This window comes from Clytia hemisphaerica, unplaced genomic scaffold (assembly GCF_902728285.1).
Source record: "Clytia hemisphaerica strain Z4C2 unplaced genomic scaffold, Clytia hemisphaerica genome assembly, whole genome shotgun sequence".
Classification (NCBI taxonomy): domain Eukaryota; kingdom Metazoa; phylum Cnidaria; class Hydrozoa; order Leptothecata; family Clytiidae; genus Clytia; species Clytia hemisphaerica.
Genome location: NW_027104240.1, coordinates 811,899 through 819,898, shown reverse-complemented (window position 1 = coordinate 819,898; position 8,000 = coordinate 811,899).

Genomic DNA, 8,000 nt, shown 5'->3' with positions numbered 1-8,000 from the left:
CTCTCCTCAGTCTTTTGAGACTCTAATGAGATTGGAGAGTGTCCTAACTCCCCCCAGATGAAAATTCTAATTTTACAGGCACTAGCAGGGTTTACAGCCCGTTTGCAGCAGTCCCACTAAAGAGTCCTGTAAATCCCCTGAGAATCGGCGATCGGTTCCCGCATGTTGGAAATGATCTAAAATCATTTGTTTAAGAAGTTAATACCTTGACAGGGTAAATAGAATTATACAATTCATGGCAAATAAAGTTATTGTATATGTATCCTTTATCCTTGTCCAAACTTATTTACATCTTCAGTGGCCGAGTGGATAAGGTGTTGATCTAGAAGGTTTGTGAAAGTCATTTTCGAGAGTTCGAATCCACGGCGATCTGTAATCGGATTTATCGGATTAAAAAGATGCTCTTTTTTGGTCGTAAAGAAAAATTTACGATATTTAACGACAGAATCCTTCTTTTATCCGATAGGGAAGATAAAAACGAATATCCAGTGAAAATTTGAGAACTTTAGCCCTTCCCAATCGGGAATTAAGTTGATTCCGATTTTGAGGGATCTAAAGCGGGATGAAGCGGGATTTTGAGGGATCTAAAATTAAACTTTTCAAAAATTTCCTGATTTTGAAAAGTTTTCATCAAAAAAAGTTTTGTTTTCAAATAGTTTTACGTATGGGCATTATTGACTCAAAAAATGAGGCCGTTTAAAAAAACAGTACTGCACTTATTACAAAAATAAACTTTTGGTTTCCCCGATTTTTAAACATTACTCTAAAGATCGCCGTGATCCCATACGGTGCGTTGGAGTTTGCGTTATTTTGTCAGCATTGACCAAACTTTTTCTGGTTTTATGAGCTCTTATTGAAAATCCCCGTTATATTTTTAAGAAAAAAAAAATTTCTAAGTTGTGTCACCTCAGTTCAGTTTGACTCAAGTCGTCAAGTACAGTATTTCAAAATAGATCAGGTTGGTTAGCGGGTGGAGAGTCAAGAGTCTGACTTTCCCTTCTTTTGAAAATCCATTATTCAAAACTTTCAACTAAAAAAAATGCATAAAAATCGACTTTTGTCTTTTTTATTATTATCACTTTTTTCAGAACCACAAGTGAAAAAAAAGCAGCTAAAAAATGATTGACAAGCCTAAAAAATGATTGACAGGTGCGGGTTTGCTCGCGCGGGTTAAAAATTCTCGTGAGCAATCTCGTTATTTATCAGAATGTGACACGTTCTTGTAAAAATATTGACAAAATCTTTAAATACAATGATTTTCAAACAAATTCCCAAAAAAATATTGATCAAACTGCAAGTGATGCTTATTGTATAAAAGGATATAAGTTGACAGTCATCTTAGCCTCGAAAAATTCGCAGAGATAGCTTATAGATCTAGAAAAATAATGACAATTTCGTTTGTCATTTTATCATTGGAATTGACACTTTTTAATAAAAATTTTGATCACATTATAAAATACAATGGGCTAAAGTCACTTTAATCAAGAATTATATTTATACTCAATGTGATGCAGGAAATATAAATGGATATGAATTGACAGTAGAAAATAGCTTTCCATGCTCTCAGCGCACGTGTTTAATAAGGCAAATAAGCATATTACAGGTGGTATATTAGTCGCGCGGCTGAGGTCGAAAAAAGTGGCTAGAAAATGATTTTCGTGATACACCTCTTAGATTCCACTTTTTTCGATGGAAACTCTCGAATTAATTAGTATATGTAAATTCCAAAATCAAAAAGTTTCCACGATATTATCGTGCAAGTAACGAGTAAATGGCGATTTTTTGCGTTTCCAGGCAAAATTGCAAGGCCTGGAAATTCATGATTTTTGGGGGGTCTTCAAATTAAAAAAAAACCTATATCACATGATAGAGCTCTTCAAACTGAGCAAAAAAGTGTATTACACCAAAGTCCCAACTTCTCTAGATCAAAAGTTATGGGCCTATTTGTGGTCAAAAAGGTGTTTAATTTTGCATAAATTAATGCAGATTGTGGGGAAATTCCCTGTTTTCCATCAGTTTTTTACCACAAATAGGCCAATAAATTTTGATCTAGAGAAGTTGGGACTTTGGTGTAATACACTTTTTTGCTCAGTTTGAAGAGCTCTATCATGTGATACATTTTTTTTTTAATTTGAAGAGCCCCCAAAAATCATGAATTTCCAGGCCTTGCAATTTTGCCTGGAAACGCAAAAAATCGCCAATTACTCGTTACTTGCACGATAATATCGTGGAAACTTTTTGATTTTGTAATCTACACATACTAATTCGCGAGTTTCCGTTGTTTTTTTTTGGAATCTAAAAGATGTATCACAAAATGAAACGTTTTTCGACCTCAGCCGCGCGACTATATGTATTATACGTATTATATGTGTTATATATTACTCTCATATTTAATTTCAAAATCGTACTTTTGATGTTTGTTATTCTTTTTCGGTAGTCGGTAATTTTTTAACTCCCCAACTCGAAACTAGCAACTCCCTAACTCGCGACTAGAATAGTTTCCAAACTCTTAATCTACAAGAGAAAAGATTTATAGGATTCAGTACTTCGCCCCTACTCCGTACTTAGGTTAGATTAGACTCAATGGACCCAGCCAGACAGGCTTAAAACCGTTATGAAAAAGGAGGCCCGAACATGGCCCGAACATGGCCCGAATGACTCGGTTCATGTTCGGGCCAAAAGAATCGATAGGGTCTCTCGGCCCGAACATGACCCGAAGAGGCCCGAGAATTCTCGGGCCATGTCGAGGGTCGTCTCCCCAGCTGGATTGATCTAAATCAATGTCGTTAATCAACTGGTCAAATTCTAATAAAAAGCAAAGCTTTTAAGAAAGTTTGTTATTAAATCTCTCACACACGCAGAAAAAAATCAATATGCATTTCTTTAAATTGACATTATAATGACAGGACTTATTTGGAAATGAATTTCTAAATTGAACATGTGATAGTTTGATATATTATATATGACTTTCCTGACTATACTTTATGTCAGATTGGTCAAACTTTGTTAAAATATTGGAAAATACACATGAAAGACTGAAATGGAATGATGGTCAGCTTTTTTGTTATTTTTTTTGCTGACAATATTGACACTCCCAGCGATGGTAAGGTCATAGCTGCACAATGACCAAAATTTGTACGTGAACATTAATTGGCAGTGACTCTGGAATGTAGTGGCAAAAATCAATTTTTATTTAGAAATTTTATTTCAAAAATTTTGATTGAATTTTACTTATGTTATTTTTGGTGATGAAAACTTTTTTCTACTGTAATTAGGATGATTTTAATTTATTAGACTGAAACAAAGATTAATTTCAAAAGCTTTAGAAAAATATTGGAGTCCAAAACAACAGTGTTGACATTCTGCTGAATGTATTTAAATTTTACTTTAATTTTGAGGTGGTATTTCGGTTAAGAAAGGGCTTAGCTATCTAGGAATTAGCTCAAACATATTTTAGCTGAATTTTATTGATTTACTAATTTTATGTACAATTTTTTTTAATGTTTACAGGATAAATATCCATGCTGTGGAACTTGATCAAATTAATTTGATAAAAGTGTACACAATTTGATCAGTCTTTTAAATTTTCACAAAGCAATAAATTACAGTATTTCAAAGACCTAAATCATATGTGTGCATCATATTTTTCAATTTTACAATTTCTGAAATGAAACCTATTTAATACCACATTTCAACAACATTTCACAATTTTAATTTAGAAAATTTTTGGCCATTTAAAAAAAAAACACCTAATTTTTTCAGCAAAAGTTTTGTACAAGTTAATACCTCAAAAGTTTTATGAATTTTAAATCTGTACAGGCAAAAGAAGTTTTAGTACGAGGCATTCTGGTACGCCTGGTGCTTAGAGTGTTATCAGTTTTTTGTTTAACCACTTGTGTCACTAAATGCCATAAATAAATATCTTAGAATTTATCATATACCCAGATAGACCCCCTAGTAGTAAGTACACCTAATATAAAATTGGCAATTTGTAATATTTCTACTGATTTTATGTATATAAGGGAGCAAAATTAATAACTTTTCCTAATTTGGGTAGAAAAAAGGAGTGACACAAAAACTGGCCAGAAATAAATGAAATTTTGGAAGCAAAAGTTTGGGTATGAAAGAGAAATCCCGAAATCAGACCAGACATTAAACTTGTTTTAATTTTTCTTTAGATGAAATATATTTACCAGGACCCTTGTTAACTGGCACAAAAATCTAATTTAAAAATTATACAATTTTCCAAGACAATAATAATCATTTTAATATAGGTGTTCCTATAGAATATTTTAACCAAAATGCTTGTCTCTCCCTAGTCAGAGTATGAATGAAATCAGACAAAAATACTGAAGATACAAAAACATTCAATAATTTTCAAATTGAGGTCTAAGTGCAAAATATCCAAGATGCAAATGCTCATTTGAAAACTATCTTCAAAAAATTGAAGTCAATTTTAAGAAATCAATATAAGGTCTGATAAAATATATATGAAAAATAAAATCATAATTTCTTGTATCAGTCAGGGAATCAGTCAATACAGTGTGCAAATTCATTCTAAAGAGCAGAATATTTGAAAACAAAATGTAAAAAATTACTGTAATTTCATCAGAAATCCACATTGTATACCACAAATACCAGAAAAATAACCACACATCATTTATTTGTCCACCCCAGTTTAGTCTTTTTTTGTCAAATATTGATGTTTACTGTAACGGTTCATGTGTCTCTTATTATAAGGGCATGAGATGCAAATGCTGTAAATCTCAACTTTATAGTATAGATTGTTAATATGTTAATATTTTTAAAACGTCATCATAGTTTACAACGGGTGCAACAACGAATTTTCCAAATACTGCAAATACATGTGGATTAAATCCATTTGCCGATTGATTCAAATGGTTGCATCTCTTAAAATGTTATCTCCAGCATGGCTTATATTTGTAGTCCGTAGTTGTTAATTGAAGCTTGAGTTGCGGCCAATCTGGTTCCAATCTTTGTATAGCCATCCTGTAAAATAGAACAAAAATTCATTATTTTTAGTTTGACAACAGTATTATGACATTAATTTTTATTTGATAACAGTGTAACAGATTTATCAGGGACACACCAATAAATTTATTGCTCTCAAATTTGCAGGCTGGGATGCAGGCGTTCTGCAAATTCAGTTAATATTTGAATAGAATTTGTGTGGGATGGAATGATGCTAAGGGGTATTTCAGAACTATATACTGTATATAGAATTTCTAAACTTTAGAACCCCAGCAAAGTACGATGCTAGCTGCATTTTTGACATTATTTATTATCTTCCTGCTTTGAATATCCACAAAGCGCAAAAAGAAACTTGTCTAACCTTTGTAGTACCAAACCAACACGTCAATTCTGCAAAATTAGCATCATGTTTAATAACCCCTACTGTACACTATACCCAGTATACAGTCAGACAGTTCAGAGATCAAAGAGATAAACAAACAGGTTAAAAATTACTTACTTTTTTATCAACTCCGCCAACTTGCCAGTGCAAAATGCATGAACCCAGATCAGAAGAATGGATGCAGCGGCGTGGATGAATGATGAGTGCTGTAAATAGTTCTAAAACTGTTTAAACTTTAAAGTAAAGCAAGGGGTTTGTCTCTTGTCATCCAGACTTCGTGTTTGCATAATTATCCTCCTCAGTGCTCAAAACAAAAAGTCCAAGTGGATGCCACTCAAAATATCCAAGATCTCTTAGTCTTTCTTTACCCATCAATTTTCTGTATTCCTTCTTTATATCCAGTTTCTGGTTTAGATTTGAACATGATTCAAGCAATTTTGAAATTAAATTTTTCAAGAAGTTCCAAACTTTGGTTTCTGCCAGGCACCAGCGGAGGTGAATGAGGCAAAAACAGCTTAGCAACGACGTCATTTCAGCATGATTTTCAAATCAAATGAATGGGGCTTCTAGGCCATGAATGGGTGTGAATCCCATTTGATTCTTTCAAGAAACCCTTTATCTATCACCAGTTGACCATTCGTTCCCATTCATGCAAAATAAGCCAAGATCCAGGTCTATTTCTGACAACAACAAATTCAAAATAAAAGCTTGTCGGATTTTGAAAGGTGCAAGTGTCGGATGACTTGTCTCGATGAATGTAAAGTTTGAGATTGATTCCTTTCATGTTGGTACATGAATCATATTCAAATTCACCAATCAAAACCTTATAGTGATAGCATAAGCACGAAGAAAGATATATCAGCTTCTTTGGTTGTTATGCAAGCCATGTCGGGAAAAAAACTTTCGACGCCATGTTGAAAATCACCAAAATTCAAATTTTTGGCGGCAACGCGCTCTCTGCAAAAAGGAAAAAGCCGCGCTTGTTTTTGAAACAATGAGTTCTCCGTCCAGTCGTTAGAAGCTCATGGCAAAGCTTACGGGTTGCATTCGAATGCAGTCATGGTCTATTAATACAAGTGCATATCGTAACAAATAAATAAATCATATTCTTATAAGAGTAATTACCATGATGCCACATTTTTTTCAATTCAACAAACATTGGGCGCGTTCACACTGGAAAGTTCACCTAATTAGATCTATCAAAGTTAAACAAAGAGATTTATGATGTTTGAATACACTGGTTTATTACAGCTCTTTATAGGTTCACGAGATCTATTATAATACGGTAATTGATTTTGCTTAAGGCTTCTCATTGGTTGATTTCTATTGAGAGTTTCGATTTCACCTCTGATTGATTGATATTGGTATCCATACATCACTTGAAATCCGCAAACATATTTGTTCTCATGGTTTTACTCATTAACTGCATTCATCTTACACATCAACAACACCGTTTGCACTATTTCTAATTTTTTCCTCAGTTCATTCGTTTTTGAAATCGTAAAACTTTTTGCTCACTGCACAGCATTCTTTGTTTATGCTTCCTTAATAAAATCTTTTGTTTTAAGGGAAGCCTCTACCTTAAAAAAATGATCTAGATCTTTATATCACAGATATTATGTTCAATGATAAAGATACCTACTTCCCGGTAGAGGGAATATTGACACCAAAACATCACCTCAATCAGAACATGACTACCGTGAAAATCACATGTAGGAATCATATTCCGACCTGTGACAACGAATATCAATTCTATTCAGCGCGCATTCAACGCTGTGAAAAGTAAGAATGACGACAATTTAAGATCTTGGATTAAGTTTAAAGTTGATATTTTTACTCGCGTCGTGGAAAGCATATCTAAAAATATCATAGACGCTTTTAAAAAAGAGTCAGTGATAGAGAATGATAACATAAAGATCTGTGTATTATTTCGATTCCATTGAAGTATAATTAATAGTTTAGTGCAATTACTGTTATACATTTGGGAATGATGTAGAAGATTTCTTTTGAAAGAAACACATTTCAATTAAACTAGGAAGTTTCTGGGGGAATTCGTCAATAGTAATCACGTATACTGATACAGTCTGAAAATGCTCTTAAATTGGTATTCTTAGCTTTAGTAGCAAAATTCCATGATGGTGATATTCTTAGCATATTCTTAGTTTTTTGGCCATTTTCATCATGGACATTCTCAGCTATTTTCTCTTCTCAAATCTCAAACAATAATAGACACATAAGGCATAGTTTATTGGATAGATCTTCCAGTGAACACGCCTTTAGTATTGAAATACATATATGTTACATTATAAAATAGAATTGGTTACAGTAAGTATTACAGTGGTCATTTGTGTAAATTTTGACATCACGCTAGCTAATAATAATAAAACATACTTTTTTAGAATGCATGATTATTGTTAATATCCTCTAAAGTGATATACTTGTATTGTTGAAATAATTTTACATGTTCAAATTCATCAAATGAAAATATGTGTATAATTACGTAGAACTTGATAATAATTAAATTGTACTGCGACGAAGCATGTAGCGTAAAACCCCCAGTGGCTGTTTATTCTGGAGGAAACATTATCTCCGACCAAGGCATCTGTCACGCCGACCTTCGGAGGTT